This window comes from Mercurialis annua, linkage group LG6 (assembly GCF_937616625.2).
Source record: "Mercurialis annua linkage group LG6, ddMerAnnu1.2, whole genome shotgun sequence".
Classification (NCBI taxonomy): Eukaryota; Viridiplantae; Streptophyta; class Magnoliopsida; order Malpighiales; family Euphorbiaceae; genus Mercurialis; species Mercurialis annua.
Genome location: NC_065575.1, coordinates 34,865,310 through 34,883,088, shown reverse-complemented (window position 1 = coordinate 34,883,088; position 17,779 = coordinate 34,865,310).

Below are 17,779 nucleotides of genomic sequence, written 5' to 3'. Positions count from 1 at the left end.
CTTCATGAAGGTCACCATTCAGAAAGGCATTTTTAACATCTATTTGAGTGATATCCCAACGACGAACGGAAGCAACCGCAATAAGAGTTCGAAATGTAGTCATTTTTGCAACAGGAGCAAAAGTCTCCTCATAATCCATACCATATTCCTGAGAATAACCCTTAACAACCAAGCGAGCTTTATATCTTTCAACAGATCCATCAGTCTTAGTTTTAATTTTATAGACCCAACGAGAACCAATAGCACGTTTTCCTGCAGGAAGAGACACTAAATCCCTAGTATGGATTTGGTGAAGAGCAGTTAGCTCCTCAGCCATAACACGTTGCCAAAGAGGATCAAGAACTGCCTCTTTGAAAGATGAAGGCTCAGAAAGACAATGAATAGAAGCAAGGAATTAAGAAAATAAACTGGAAAGACAAGAATAAGCAAAATCAGGTTGTTTAGTAGACTTACGATTTCATACAGGATAACGGTGTTCAGTACTATCCGCAGTCTTAGAAGATGATTGGGTAATGACTGTAGTTGAGGGGCCAATAGGAGTGTTAGGATGGCTAGCACAAAGCATCTCATCATTATCAGCAATAAAAGGATCAATGTGAATAAGATCAGGCATAGATATACTGTGAGAACGATCAGGAATTGTAAAACAAGGAATATGTTCAAGAAAGACAACATGACGAGAAACATATAGTTTATGACTGACCGGATCAAAACAACGATACCCCTTTTGTCCTGCACCATAACCAAGAAAAACACATATAGCAGACTGTGAAGTTAACTTACTCTGCTGAACATGAGGAAGAAGAACAAAACAGGTAGAACCAAAAACACGAATAGAAGAATAATCTGGAAGACAACCATACAATCTCTCATAAGGAGACAAGCTAGAATTATGAGAAGTGGGAATTCTATTAATCAAATAAACAGAAGTAAGAGCTGCCTCCCTCCAAAATTCACTAGGAACACTAGTAGACAATAAAAGTGACCTAGCAGTCTCAAGAATATGCCTATGTTTTCTTTCAGCAACCCCATTTTGTTCAGGAGTATCAGTGCAAGAAGTTTGGTAAATTATGCCATCTAAAGCAAGAAGTTCCTTAAAAGCATGAGAAGTATATTCGCCCCCCAAATCACATCTAAAACATTTAATAACAGCTGCATGTTGAATTTTTACAAGAGAGCGAAACTCATTATAAATGCCAAAAAAGTCTGAGCGACATTTCATAAGATAAATCTAACAATAACGAGTGAATTCATCAATAAAAGACACATAATAACGAGAGCCCCCTTTGTAGGAACATGAGAGGGTCCCCAAACATCAGAATGAATAAGATCAAAAGGTGCAACAAAAAAAGAATTACTTTTAGGAAAAGGCAAAGCAGAGAACTTTGCAAGTTTACAACCACTGCAATAAGAAATATCATGAGTTTTCAAATCTCCTAAAACTCCCGTAGACGCTAAAAATTGTAATCGAGATCTAGAGACATGACCAAGGTGATAATTCCACAAATAAAACACAGAAGAAGACTGACTCAAACGCAAAGACGAAACATCCACACTAGAAACAGCAGCCGCAATATTAGGAGTTTTGAGCTGATCCAATATATAAAGTCCTCCTTCTCTATGGCAGGTCCCAATCACTTCCTAAGACTTTGGATCCTGAATATAACAAGCAGAAGAAGAAAAGGAAACTAAACAACCATTATCACAAATTTGATCAACATAAGCAAGATTTAAAGTAAGACTAGGAATGTGATAAACATTAGATAAGGACAAAGAAGGTGTAATAACTGAACCAACACCTTGCAAGGGCATAGGTGTACCACTAGCACTCATGACAGGATTATGAGTCAAAGAAGTAAAAGATGACAAATTAGATGACATATGATTCGTAGCACCAGAATCTAAAATCTAAAAGGAAGAAGATATACCTGACGAACTTGATGACAAACCTATTTGAGATGAAGCTGCCATGGCATGCGACTGAGATGCAAGGAACTGGTGAAACTGCTCAAATATTGATGGATCTAAAGAAGAAGTGGTTAATCCATTGTGAGGGCGAGCAAGAAGAGGGTGTCCATTATGAGGAGCTGGTGGTCGGTAACTCCATTGCTGAGACTGCTGATGGGGCTGTTGCTGAGTATACTGCTGCTTTCATTTATCCAACTTTGGGCATTGTGATTTCCAATGACCTTTATGTTTACAAAAACTACATTCATCACGAGGAATAGTTCCATACGGCCTGACTTGAGAATAAAAGTTTGGTCGTGGAGGCATGGCGAAGACTGGTGGAGTAGAGACCGTAGAAACTTCCTTTAGTACAGAAAGCTTAAGACGAATTTCCTCAGCCAAAAGTTCACTAACAACAGAATCAACAGAAGGCAGCAGATGGCGATGCAGAATGGACCCACGAAGTCCTTCAAACTCGTCACGAAGAGCCATTAAGAACTGTACCAATCTCTACTCCTCTCTTCGTGTAATATAAGGCCCAAAGCCTCGTAATTCAACCGATTTTGTGAAAGCCATTTGATCCCACAAATCTGTCATAGCATCATAAAATTCTTGAATACTCATGCTTTTTTGCTGCAGAGCACGAATATCAGACTCCAACTGGTACTGTTTTGCAAAGTTAGACTGTGTGTACAGTCTAGCTAGATGATCCCAAACCTCCTTAGCTGTCTCATATTTTGCTAACTGGGTACCTATCGAGTGCTTAACAGAATTATTGATCCAAGTAATAATCTTGGAATTAGCAACTTCTCACTTATCTATCAAAGACACATAATCAGCAGTTGTGCCATCCTCAGCCTTGACAAAATCAACCGAAATATAACCCCACTTTTGTTTACCCTTCAAGAAATTTTTCATCACATAACTCTAATATGCATAGTTTTTACCATCTAATTGAACACTAACTGCTTGAAGCGAATCATCTCTAGTTTTAGCCATATTAAAAAGAAATCAATATAAAACTAACAAATTAAATAAACGAATTAGAGAGGACAAATTCAAAAGAGGAGTAGAAAAAACTAACAACCAAAATAATAATTTGGCTCTGATACCATGATAAAATTAATGGAGATATACAGAACCATTGATTGAATAGAAGAATAAGATACAAAGGAATAGAGGCTAACAATAGAAGAGAAAAGCCTAAAGCCTAGAATAACATAGGAGGCCTTTATATAGGCAAAGATAAGCAATAATAAAGAAAAATATCTTATACTTGGCCACTACTCCAAGTCTTATACTTGGCTACTACTCCAAATCTTATGCTTGGTCATTACTCCAATAGCATATTAATTATGCTAATAGTTGCAACCTTATAACCTCTCTTTTTTCTGGCAGTGGTAACTACAAATTTAAATGGTTATGTTATTGGGAGATTTGATGCTACTGTTCATCGTATTAGGGATCCAAGTATTCTGGAGTTTCTTTCTTCGCGTGAAGCTCTGAATTGGATGGTACCTGAAGGTTGGCAGTGAGTGATTCAAGTATTGCTTTGGATTTCTCAATTGCTTTGAATTACAAATCTTGGCGAATTTGTCAAGATGTCTGCCGTCTGCAACAATCTCTATACATTGCTCGTTTGTTCATGTTAATCGTGAGTTCAAGACAATGATTCATAATTTAGTATTCTCTTTTAAAAAAATTTATTTGCAAACTCGGTATTGAACTTTTTTTAATCTATCTACTACCTATGTAAGTATTACCCTTTTGTGGATTTTGGTGTTAAGATGAATTTGACACTTCTTAACATGGATCCTTAATTAAATAAAGTTTCAATCGCCATCGAGGTAGCACAAAATCTGAATTTGAAAAAAATTACAATTAATGTTGTAGTTTGGAAGAAATATCCTCAAATTTGACACTTTATCTAGTTTTATCTCTTTAAATAAGATGATGGAAAATAATCGGAGCATTATATGTAAATTGGAGCTGAAGTAATATAATTTTATTTTATATTTTGGAACTGAAAAAAACAATACGAGATAAAATACTAAATTTGAGGATGTTTTTTTTTAAATCTATAAATTTAATTTTATTTAATTTTTTATGCAAATTTAAGGGACTAAATAATTTTTTTTATCGAACTTACAAATGCATTGTCTGCTTGGAAATTAATATAATTTTGACTTTAGAAATGGAAAAGAGCCGCCCAATAATTGCAATCATACATCAGCAGGAGTTTAGAGAAAACAATATTTCAACTTTCAACCCTTTATTTAATATCCGAAACCCTCCAATTGAATTACATTATTTTTATCCCATTTTGGCTAAATTTTATCCAAATTTGAACTCATTGTATTTTATTCCAAATAAACACAAACCAAACCAACCAAAAACTAAATGAAATCAAACTAAACAAAATAACTGGTTCAATTCATCTATTGTATTTTTTTGAAAGATTGTAATTAGGTGAAGTTTTTAATTTAAAAACATATTAAATTATTCATATATAATTTTTTAAATAACATTTTATTATTAGCGTATATAATATTTAAAGTACATGCTATAGTAAAATTTAAGCATTAGACAACAAACTGTCAAAGTCGTGAATTCAATTTCTTCCACAAACGTTCCGCCTTCCTAATTATATATAAAAAAATCTCTCTCATTATCATTCCACCAATATATCCATGGGTATACTAAACGTTCTACCAATGAAAATATAACATCTATACGGAAAGAAAAAAATTACAACAAATCTGATATTTATATTTATTGAATGAAAGTTAACTTAATAATAAAATAATGAAACTGCCGCTAATTAATACTCCTTCCGTCCCAAAACAATAGTCCACTTTCTTTTATTTTTTTTGTCCCAAAACAATAGTACACTCACTACTAAAAAACAGCCATTTAGCGACTGGCAGCAATCCGTCGCTAATCACGTTCAGCGACGGATTAGCGACGGACACAGTCCGTCGCTACTTTTCTTGTCGCTAAAAATTTAACGACAGGATAAAAAAAATTAGCGACAAATTTTTAACAAATTTAGCAACGGATTTAAATCTGTCGCTAATTTTTAAAAATAAAAATAATAATTTTTTTAATAAAAATCTAAAATGAAATATTATTTAATCGGTCGCGCTCCGTAACCCACCCACCCGCTATACACTACACGCTGTCACCCACCCGCAATTTTCGCAATTTTTCCAACTTTCCAGTAGATCGACAGGATAAAAAAAATTAGCGACGAATTTTTAACAAATTTAGTAACGGATTTAAATCCGTCGTTAATTTTTTAAAAAAAAAAAAAATTAATAAAAATCATAAAATGAAATATTATTTAATCGGTCGCGCTCCGTAACCCACCCACCCGCAATTTTCGCAATTTTTCCAACTTTCCAGTAGGTCACCTATCCTTCACATTACTCCCACCCAATCCTCTTTAACCTTGTAGTTCCCCTGCGTATAGTTCCACCTCAACCAACTCATATTCATGTTATATATTTATGTATATTATATTTAAATATATCTTAAAGTAACAAAAAGTTACGCCCGCAATTTACTCCCGTAATATAAAGTAATTATTGTTTTCATACTAATTATTTTTAAATAAATAGTTAAGAAATTATTTTTTAATTAAAAACAACAAATAATAAATAATTATTTTTTAATTAATATTATTTAAATTAATATTTATTTTTTAATTAATAAGTTTTTTTATAAAAATAATACTTTTAGCGACGGAAATTCGTCGCTAAAAGTGAGCATAGCGGCGGATTACAAAATTCGTCGCTAAAAGGGAAGAAAAATTGACGGGAATCATCCCGCCAATTTTTTTTAGGATTTAGCGACGGATTCAAAATTGTCGTTAAATTTTATTTTAGCGACGGATTTCAAATCCGTGAAATCCGTCGCTAATCAACTGTTTTCTAGTAGTGACTTTCCTTGTAAATCACAATTTAATGTGTTTATTTTTTATATTGCCCTTATTTAAAGTGTATCATTTATTGCTATTAGTCTATAGTCATAATATTTAATAAGGGTATGATAGGAAAAATGAAAATAAATTTGTGAAAACTAATAGCATTAATTATATTTCTTAAATTATGTGAAAAGGTGAAAGTGGACTATTGTTTCGTGACGGAGAGAGTATTAGTTAAAAGCAAAAGTTTAATAACATTAAACTAAGTGAGAAAAATGACGAGTAAAATTCACTTAATAAGACTATAATAATTTTAAAAAATCTTTTTGTTTTGGTCTTTCCATTCAAAACAAAAAATAACAAATCTATGTAGATATCTTAATTTCTAACAAATACAAACCATCTGAGTTTGTCTCTAACATAGACGAAGGTTGTCTCTGTGCAAAGACAAAACTCGTCTCTGTGTAGCGACGGACCCAGATCTCTACACAGACACGAACCCAGATGAGTTTGTCTCTAACAAAGATGAAAGGGCTATAGTTGATGGGTTTTAGACGATGGTTAATGAGTTTTGGATAGTGTGGTGGTGATGGAAAAGAAAAAGATAATTAATTTACTGGTTTAGGGGTTAGATTAATTAAGTTAAGTTAATTAAAGTTAAATATTTAATTAGGTTAGATTAATTAGAGTTAAATATGATTAATTAGAATAAATTATGATTTATATAAACTTCATTCTCCAATTAAGGTGACACGTCCGCATAAGAGGGTATTTGATCCGGTTTTGATAAATTTAAAGTAAAAGTGATACGATTTTTCTAATTTGATTTTTTTAATACTTTATTATAAGTTGAGGGGGTAAAATGATCAGGTAATACATCTCCATTTTTCAATTTGTTCTTGTTCTTATATGGTTGTTTGTTCTGATTTTGTGATTATCTCTGTAACTGATATGATTTATTTCTTTCCTCCATGTTCTGAATTGGGGATTTCTGGAAACTCCTTCGCATTTGACTTTGATTTTATAAGAACAGATAATTATATTTTAGGGTTTTTATTTGTGGACTAGTTACTAGTTACTTATTTCTTTGTCTTGATTTAATCTAATGAATTTTGTCTTTTGCTTTGTCTTCATGGCATGTCTCGCTGTCTGCAAAAAATGAAAAAATTCACTCACTAAGTGAATGAGTGAATCTTTTGTGGTGGAAGCCCTTGACTGTTGGATTCGTGGCCCCAAATCTGAGACTCAGTGACTTGAATCACTTGATCTAATACCTAATTTGCTTACCTATTGCTTGGATTGCATCTGCTACTGGGTATGTGCATTCCTTCTAATGTATTTAATTAGTAGTTATAATTGTATGGTGGATTGGTTTAATGGTTTGTATTCTATGATTTTTTGTGTGTTTGTTGGTTTGTACTTTGTATGATCTTAGCCTGTCATGTTTAAAACATACAAAATGAAAGTGGTTGGAAGCTATTAAGTGATGCCTCATGCCTCTGTATTGGTTCAATGTCATAGTTTGGTCAATTGTTGTCTTCTGTGCCTAAATAAAAGTGATTTTTCATGAATGAAATGTTTAAAACTTAAAATGACAAAGTGGTTTGCTATTTATCTAAGTGAATAAGTGGTTGCTTGATGCCTCTGTATTGATTGAATGTGGTTCTTTGCTCACACAGATGTCAAACCTTGACCAACATCAAGTTGCTCTTGTTGATGTTGAGGGGGTTGATGGCTCATCTCCTGAGTTACCCCCTTCAACTCAGCAGGAGCAACCTGTTGCTGCTGCTGAGGGCTCATCTGAGCCTTCTCAGCAGCAACAAGAAGATGCTAATCCTGCTGCTACTGGAGGTAAACCAGTTGATAAAAAACGTAAGCAAATTTCTGTTAGATCTAAAGTTTGGGAGCATTTTGAGCGCATAGTTGATGAATATGGCAAATTACTTATGGCTAAATGCTTGTATTGTGCAAAAATATATAATTCTGACACTAAAGTGAATGGGACTTCCACACTTAGAGCCCACATTCTTGCATGTCTTAAGAACCCTCATAGTAAAGATACCAGACAGACCTTGTTAACTCTACAACCTGTTTCTGCTAGTCATGATGAAACTGAGGGGAAGGGAAATTTAGGGGTTTGGAAATTTAATCAAGATGACATTAGGAAAGCATTATCTTATATGCTCATTGTAGATGAGTTGCCTTTTAAGCATGTAGAAGGTATGGGGTTTAAGAGATTTATGAGTGTTGCATGCCCAAGATTTCACATTCCTTCTAGATGGACTGTTAATAGGGACTGCTACCAAATGTTTCTTGATGAAAGGTTGAAGTTGAAAAATATTTTGAAAAATGGGAGTCAAAGAGTTAGTATCACAACAGACACATGGACTAGTATTCAACGTGTTAATTATATGTGTGTTACCTGCCATTGGATAGATAATGATTGGATTCTTCATAAAAGAATCATTAATCTTGTACCTGTTTGTGGGCATAAAGGGGACTAAATAAGTAAAACACTTGAAAATTGCTTGCTTTGTTGGGGTCTTAAGAATGTTTTCACAGTAACTATGGATAATGCTGGTAATAATAACACTGCTATTACTGCATTTAAGAAAAAAATGATTTCTTGGGGCACTGATGTTTGTAAATGTGAATATTTGCATATGAGGTGTATAACACATGTGATCAATTTGGTTGTGTCTGATGGTCTGAAAGAAATGCATGATTCTGTTAAAAAAGTTAGAGATTGTATACGTTACATTAGGAACAGTCCATCTAGACTTAAGAAATTTAAAGACCTTGCTGCTGCTGATGATAAACTTGGCACCAAAAAGTCCTTGTGTCTTGATGTTGCAACTAGGTGGAACTCCACTTATCTTATGCTTGACACTGCTTGCTTGTTTCAATATGTTTTTGAGAGTTATGAAGAATCTGATGAGAGTTTTAGGTCTGATATGGCTGAATGCATTCCTACTTTTGTTGATTGGGAAAATGTGAAGAAGTTTGCTACTTGCTTGTCATATTTCTATGTCACAACTTTGAGAATATCTGGGTCTTTGTATGTCACATCTAACATGCATTTTCAAGAGATTGTTGACCTTTCTATCATGTTAGATGAAATGCTTGATAGTGAGGACCATCAGATTATTCTAATGAGCAGAAAAATGAGGGAAAAATTTAACAAATATTGGGGTGATCCCCAGAAGATGAATAATCTGATTTTTTTTTGCACATGTTTTTGATCCTACCAGTAAAATGAAACATTTGTTGTTTGCTTTGAAAGCTCTATTTGGTCCTGAGCAAGGTCTTAAGTTATTTGACACTGTGAATGATAAGCTGACAATCCTGTTTGCTGAGTATGAAAAGGCTTATGTACATGGTGGTTCATCTGCTTATGTTAGTCTTAGTCAGTTTTCAGAGGCTGTTTCTGCTCAAACACCAATCCTGCCACCACCTGCAAAAAGACATATGTCCCTTATGAAGGCCAAATTTGATGAGCAGAACAAGGGTAGTGATTCTGGTAGTAGGAAATCTGAGCTGGAAATTGTACCTGAGTGAGGCTACGGTTGAGAATGATGATGATTTCAATATTTTGAAGTGGTGGAAGCTAAACTCAGGGAGATTTCCAATCCTTTCGAGGATGGCTCGAGATATTCTTGTTGTCCCTATCTCTACTGTTGCATCTGAATCAGCATTTAGTACTTCTGGAAGAGTACTAGACTGCTTTAGGAGTTCTTTAACTCCAAGATTGGTGGAAGCATTGGTGTGCACTCAGGATTGGCTTAGAGCAGAAGCTTGCCCTTTGGTGATTGAAGAGTGCCTCGAAGAATTGGAACCCTTTGAGCAAGGTTGTGTCCTTAAACTAACTTTTATTTATTATTTGATTTGTAATTTCTTTTATATTTAGAACTATCTAATAGTTTATGTTCTTGTGTTGTTGGTTCCTAATGCAGGGTTTCCCAACTAAGAAGTTGGACTCTTGCTCATTTTTGCTTTTGTGGCAACTTGGTGTGGAAGCCAATTTTGCTATTGTTGCCTAATGCTGCCTGTTGCCTAAAGCTTGATGCTGCTTGTTGCCTTGGTTGTCCCTGTCCCTATACAGAAAAGTGGTGGAAGCACTTAACAAGGTTTTGAAAATTGCTTTACTGTTTTGCTTTACTGTCTATTTTAAACTTGTCTATTTGAAAGAGTTTCTCTCAAATTGCTTCATAAGTTTTCTGTTTTGGTTATAACTTATAACCTATGAATCTTCTATTACTTTCAAATTGCTTCAAAGCTTTCTGTTTTGGTTATAAGTTATAACCTATGATTCTTTTATTGCTTTCAGATTGCTTCTTAAACTTTCTATTTTGGTTATAACTTATAACCTATGAATCTTTTATTGCTTTGAAATTGCTTTACTGTTTGGTTTTGGGCTATGATGAAGCTTCCACCACTTCAAAAATCTGATAGTATATAAGGCCTTGACATATTTGCATGATGAGGCTTTAATTTAGCCACCATGTGGATTACATCGCCTTATAAAGATGTGAAAACCTTATTCAGAGCCCCAGTTTTTTAAAAAAATTTCATTTTTCTCTGATTTTAAAGTGTAAATACTTCTTTTTCAGTATAAAATATACTCTTTTCAAGTTTTTCAATTAGTTTTAATTGCCTCAATTCAGGAAATGTTCTTGTTCTGAATTCTGTGATTCTTCATTCCTGAGCTTCTGTTCTGCTTGGGTGTTGGAAATGGCTATTTTTAAATGCTATAGGCCGGCAGTGTGCATATACTGCATAGTTCAGTTATATTTTTTGACAACTTTCACATATAATTTAATTTTTGGATGAATGTAATCTATATAGTTCATTAGTTTTTGCTACTTAAGTTATTTTTGGATGAATGTAATATTTAGCTGTTCATTATTATTTTTGCTACTTCAGTAGTTAATTGGATGAATGTAATATTTAGCTGCTTAGTTTTTACCTTTTGCTAATTCAGTTAAGAGTAGACTTATGAATTTGTGAATTGTGATGTTATTTTTCATTATTCAATTTTGAACTATTCTTGTTAATTATGTTTCATTATTCAATGTAAATTAATTTTTTTAAAATGAATGAATTGTCTTTTTCCTTGTATTTTTTAAGGCTTTATTGAATGTGGCCCAAAAAATAAATGGGTTTTTTAAATGGCCCAAACCGTTTTAAATAACCGATACCGAACTGACCGAAATTTTCGGTTAAAAAATATTTCGGTGTCTGGTGAAAAAACAAACGGTCCGGTGTCTAAATTAATTAACTTCGGTATGACCGGTTTTGAAGATTCTGAAACCGAACCGGACCGAACCGACCGATGCTCACCCCTAAAAATAAGAAAGATTCTATCACTAACTTGTGTTACTTTATTTGTTTTATAAAAAGTAAAGTTTTCCTTGATAAAACATCACTAAAAAATGCTTATACCAAGTGCTGTAGTAGACCTATTGGTCCATTTGATGCCAAACTTTTTTTCAATCATAAAACAGTTAATGAACTTTTTCCTTTTTCTTGTTTACAAAGGGAATAAATATAATAGCCACTAGAAGATATGTGGAGGTGGCAATACCGACCGATTAAATTAACCCATCAAACAATTTAGTTCGATTATAAATTTGAAATTTAAACGGCTAAATAACAATAGAAAATTTTGGTTTTTAATTATCGATTTGGATATTTAAATTAATCAAACCAATCGAATAAATAAAAATTTGATTATTTTAAATATTTTTTGATATTTTTATTAGTTTTAACAGAACCGACCTAATTACGGACCTATTCGTTTCAGTTTGGTTTTCATTTTTAATTCGGTCGGTTCGATTTCGATTAAAATTTCTTATTCGTCCAATTTGGTTTTAAAATTTCAGTCGATCGGTTATTTAAAATTTAAAATTATCATGTCAGTTTTGAACGAACAGCCAATTACCAATACGACCCACATAACACATTTCGACATAAAATTAAGCGGATTCATGTTGCATTTATATGTGTGCAAGTCATAAACAGATCAGCTTGTTTATGACACAGTAAGACACGTCTAAACCCTTTTGATGAGTTATATTAGTTAAGTAAATTATTGTATGTGAATAAATGTATTCATATAACACATATAATTTATTAATTGTTGTTTATTGTATTACGATTTGTGCTTATTCATGAGATTTGTTGTTTGATTAAATATATTTAATATGTTAAACAAGTAAAATATGCAATTTATATGATTTTTTAGCGACTGAATTAGACAGTTCAATACGTGTTAAACCATTAAATAAATATGTCGTGTTTGGATTTGATATTTCAACATCTCTAATTAAACGAATAGTAATCAAATTAAGAAAAGTATACTACTATTAAATTAAGTGTTTATGACACGGAGTATTGAATTGCCGGTCTATAGTCAACCTTGTTTACAGTTGAAATTGAAAAGCTAGATATGCATTACCTTGATGTGAGCACTACACAACTAAATTGTCCAATAAGACAATTGCTAATTGGACTTAAGGTAGTGGCCAATATCATAATTTTGTCCTTCAAGTAATTTTTTTTGGATAGACCAATGAATTTGCACCGTCGATTATAATGTTTTGGCCTAGTTGATTGGACTTCCATTACTAAAGCATCTCAATCCTAATCAATTGTCTTTCTTGTTTTTATGTCTCTATTACCAAACTCATTCATTGGTGGGGTTCTTTACCTCTTCAATTGATACGTTATTTAACTTTTCTTTTTTGCCAAATGAAACATTGATTTTCTTTTTTTCCTTTTTAATTCTGCCATCCGAAAACATTACCTTGTAGTTCTATGCATGGTTAATAGTAATTCCAGATAAAAAAAAGATAATCAAAATTTGATAAACAACGATTAATAAATAATATGTACTATATGAATACATTTAGTCAACAAGTAATTTTACGCCATATATCAATTGTATACAAGAGATTAATCATTTAGGGAATAAATATCAATATAATTTTTAATATTGTGATTCGAAATCAAATAATACACTCTTATTTATAAAATTATACAATATAAACGGGTAAAGAGACTAAAATTGTTCAATTTTATCCTTAATTGATCTAAATATAGAAAATATTGTCTTTAATTAACTTATAAATATACAATATTATTCTTAATTAATCATGATGACTGAAAGTGAGTTATTTAACCCTAAATCATAAATTCAAAACGAGGTTGATCCTTTGTTTCCAATTTAATTAATACAATTTTTTATTTTAATTAATAATTTTATTATCTTTAATGACATGATACATTTATTATAAGATGAAAACATAAAAATAAACCTATACATTATTTATTGACTTTTTTAATAGTAAACTTGAAAAAATTCAATTTAATTTGGATATAGAGAGTACATTAACAACTTAATTACTGAACTATCAGTATAATGGAGTAAGTAAGTTGAGATGATATAAAAATGATCATACATATAAATTGAGGGGTGTTAAATAATTATTTTTATTAAGCTTAATTGTGGTGGATTATTATCAAAAGATCTCATTATATTAAATTATAAAATTTACTTACGTAAGAGTAATCTTATAACAAAAATTGTCCGCGTTGGATTATGCTCGTACTACTATCAAGTAGGAAATTCAATTCCGGATAAAACAAACCAAAAAGGGAAAAAGGAAAAAAAGAATCCCATCAATTAGTTCAATTTTGTGAACAATAACGAACATGGCAACTACAAGATGTCTTTCTTACATTTTAGTACCACTTTCTTGAATTTACCCACTTTACCTAACTCTTCTTTTCCAAATTATAAAAACAAATCCTTATCACTAGAGAATAGACGGTTGATACCACTTCTTTTCAAGGCAAACAATGGTGATTTTGGTCACAAATTTATAGTGATAGGATGAGGCAGAAGGACATCATCAACAAAATACAGTAGATTTTGAGATTAATTTTGAGTTTTTTTTTATATTTAGTTTAAATAATTCACGATAGACCAACTAATTTATTTTAAAATGACGAGATAGGACATAACGGCATGTATTCTGATGAATAACGGAGTTGCTGAAAAATATAGACACTTTTTTTGTTAAGAAGGAATGACCAAGACCAATAAAAGAACTAACCGCTAATTTAAGGTTTGAGATACCAATTTGTAAGGCTTCAAAGAGAGTCATCACTAAGGGAATGGAAATTATTAGCCATCCAATCCGCACATTAATTACCTTCCTCATAATAATGACAAATAACAGCACTCCAGTTCCTATTAAAGAGATTTATGAAGATAATCGAACATGTTCAAGTTAGCGTTCATGTGAGAAACTTTCTTTAGAAGAGCATCAACAACAAATTTAATATCTATTTTGAGAATCGCGTTTATGTATCCTCTATTCCAAGCAATATCGAAACCATAAAAAGAACCACATACCTCAGCCAGCAGAACTGAACAAAGCCCAATAAACCTACCGTAATCGAACAACTAGTCACTGTTGCTATTGCAGGCCAAATCACCAGAAAAGGCATCATTCGCCAGAGAGCGCACTACACCATCAGAGTTGATTCAAACAATTTATAGGGGGAACGTCCATCCAATGACGCACATTTCCTTCAGAGTAGCTGTTGGGTTTGAAAGAAGGACGACATGTTGTGCTAGAAGAGTAAAATTCACCACAGAACGAATAGAGTGCATAATCTCGGTCAAACTACGCGTTTGTCCTTTGAAAACAAAGCTGTTTTGTTGGTTTCATAGACTCCAGTAGGTAATTCCGAAGAAGATGCTCTAATTATTAACTTTTAGGTTGTATTTATCCTGCAAATTACCAATAAACCAATCACTAATTGTAACATTAAAAAATCTGATAGAACTTGGGACTAATCAATTTTTTCCAGACATCCCTTGCAAGGGTATAAGACCGAAGAATGTGATTATTGTCCTTTAAAACTCCTCTAAAATTAATGCAAGAAATATCATAAGTCATGTCGTCTGCCACGTTCCTCGTTTAATAACAACTTATTTTTTGCCACCGTCCAAAGGAACCTGCCAGTATGGTGGGCACCCTGCCAACCCCAAATCAGCTTCTTTTTTTATCTTGATCATTCCAATGGTCATTATCCTGCATATTATATGCTGAACTGACTGAGAATGCTATTGGACTTGTTAAACCTCAATATAGTTGATCACTACTATAATAGTATATGGAGGATTAATAACATCAAGCTGAAGAAGCACCAAGCTAGGAACAAGGCTAGAGAGGAATCCCAAGTTCCAAGAGTTGTTCGCCACATATCCATTTACCTTATACCTAAAAATGTTGTCCGAAAGAGGAGAAACAATTTAAGAAGTTCGAGGTCACCAAGCCAATTATCCTCCTAGAAATTGATATTACTCCCATCTCCAAGAGCCCAATGGACGCCAAGAAGAATATTGTTCCATATATGTGAGATGTTCCTCTAGGGAGTCGAGCTAGAGCTGCCGGTTTTATAATAGTTTCCATTACGAGTCCAGCCATACTTATTTCTAAGAACTTGGACTCATATGAGATTAGGATTAGTCATGACTAAAAACCCAATTTTCATAATTAAAGCATTGTTTTGTTTCTTTCAATCTTGAATACCACTTCCTCTATTACTACATGGGGTACACATATCATTCCAGCCAACTAGGCTAGGCTTACAACTGTTCCTTGCTTTCCTATACAAAATTGCTAATCACACGATTAATTTGCTCATGGAGACCTTAGGGAATAGAAGTTATTTGTATTGTATACCCAAGAATAGACATCAACACTAATTTGGCTAAAGTCAGACAATCAGTAATGGAAAGGAGGCTCGCATTCTACCCTGATAATATACCCTTAATTTTTTAAAACATAAGCATAAGTTTCCTTGTTTACCCGAGTATGTAACAGGGGAACTCCAAGATTATCTACCAAGATCATTAGACCTGTGGAAACCCATTAAGAAACTAATGTTGATTGCCTTTTTGAAATCAATATTGGGCAAGAAAAAAATGTTTGTTCTGCTCAAGCTACCTTTGAGATCGAAGGAGCCAGAAAAATTTTCAAACATAGATTGATAACGATACCTTGATCCTCACTCACCTTCCTGAAAAGACCAAGTCATTTGCAAGAGACCGATTAGGGCCATTTTCATTTAAATTAATAGGAACTCAATCACCATTCTAAACTGAGAGACCGGTCCGATGAGATAAATGCTTCATACATTAAACAATAACATTAAGAAAGAGGGCATCCCCCTGACCTATGCCCTTGGAAGGTTTAAATTTTTATGAAGAATACCTATTCCACCAAGGACTCATATGAGAAGAGGAGACATATTGCATAGTAATTTGGGTCAGCTGATGAGGAATACCTGCATACCGGAGAGAGTCTTTAATGAAATTCCAATTCAGCCTCTCATAATCTTTTTCTAAATCCTTTTTGATAGCTAGCCAACCCTCTTAGCCTTTTTTCGATATCATAGAGTGAATACTTCTTGAGAGACGATGATATTATCCGTAATATTACGACATGTTATACTACTAACTTAGGTAGGGAGAACAATGTGTGGTATGATAGGCTTCAGTCTTTTTGTGATAATTTTTTTAAATATTTTGTACATCACCGAGAACAAACTAATGGGACAAAAATCCTTGATGGAATCAGGCTTCACAATTTTAGGAATGAGAGAAATCAAAGTGTTATTGATATAAGGGTCCATTTTTCCTTTTGTAAAAATTTGTTGAACCATGTCACTCACTGATTTACCAACAATTGCTTATTGATTTTGATAGAAAGCCGTCAGAATACCATCTAACTCCGGAGCTTTCCAAGGTACCATTTGGAATAAAGCTTGATAACATTCACCATGAGACACTTCTTTTTCTAACAATCTTATCATATTTTTATGCAGCATAGGAAATAAACCACGATACCGATAAACAGGCCTGGGCCCATCATCTTCAGTATACATGCTAACAAAGAAAGAAAGTACCATGTCTCGGAGAGCGTCTACATCCTCACACCAGTTTTCAGACGCGTCTTTGTGCACACCGATATGTTTTTTTCTCCGTCTTACAACAATTGTAGCATGGAAATAAAATGTGTTTCTATCACCAAGCATGATCCAGTTACAACGGGATTTTTGCAGCCAAATGGATTCTTTTCTCAACAAATTTCATGAAGATCACTTTTAAGTTGGATTTCTAGTTAAAGAAGGAAATTTGATTGGCAGGTTTCCAAGGCTTTTTGAATACCATTAATCCTAGCCAATAGCTTCATTTTTATTACAATATTCCCAAAGACCTCAACTTTCTAATCTCAAAAATGGTGCGTGAACTCCTTCACATTATCTTTGGGAGGAATAAGGTTATTCCAACATTTGTTAACAAAGAGATTGAAATCCTTATGTGTAAGCCAAAAACCTAAAAAGCTTTGGCCTATTCACAGTAGAAGAATGATGATTAAGCTTGAAGAATAGGCCTATAGTCCAATGTAATCCGAGGAAGACGGTGGGTAACTGCATCCAAATATATCCATAGTTAATTATCATTACAAATTCCTCCGTGAAGACGCTAAAAAGAGAGCCTCGCCGACAAGTAAAACCATAACGACGTAATCTGAGGAAGATGGTGGGTAGCTGCATCCAGATATTTATACAACCAGTTATCATTACAAACTCCTCTATCAATATGCTAAAAAAGAGAGCCTCGCCCCCAAGTAAAACCAGGGCCCATAAAATCCAATTGCAAAAGAGCATTGGTGTCCATAAAATGAGAGAATAAGGGACTTCCAAAATTTATGCGATTAGAGTCATATTTCTTATCAACTGCATTGAGAATAGCGTTAAAGTCCCCTGCAATAAGCCAAGGAATATTAGTATCAACATTAAGAGGAGAGGTCTCTCCATAACTCTTGA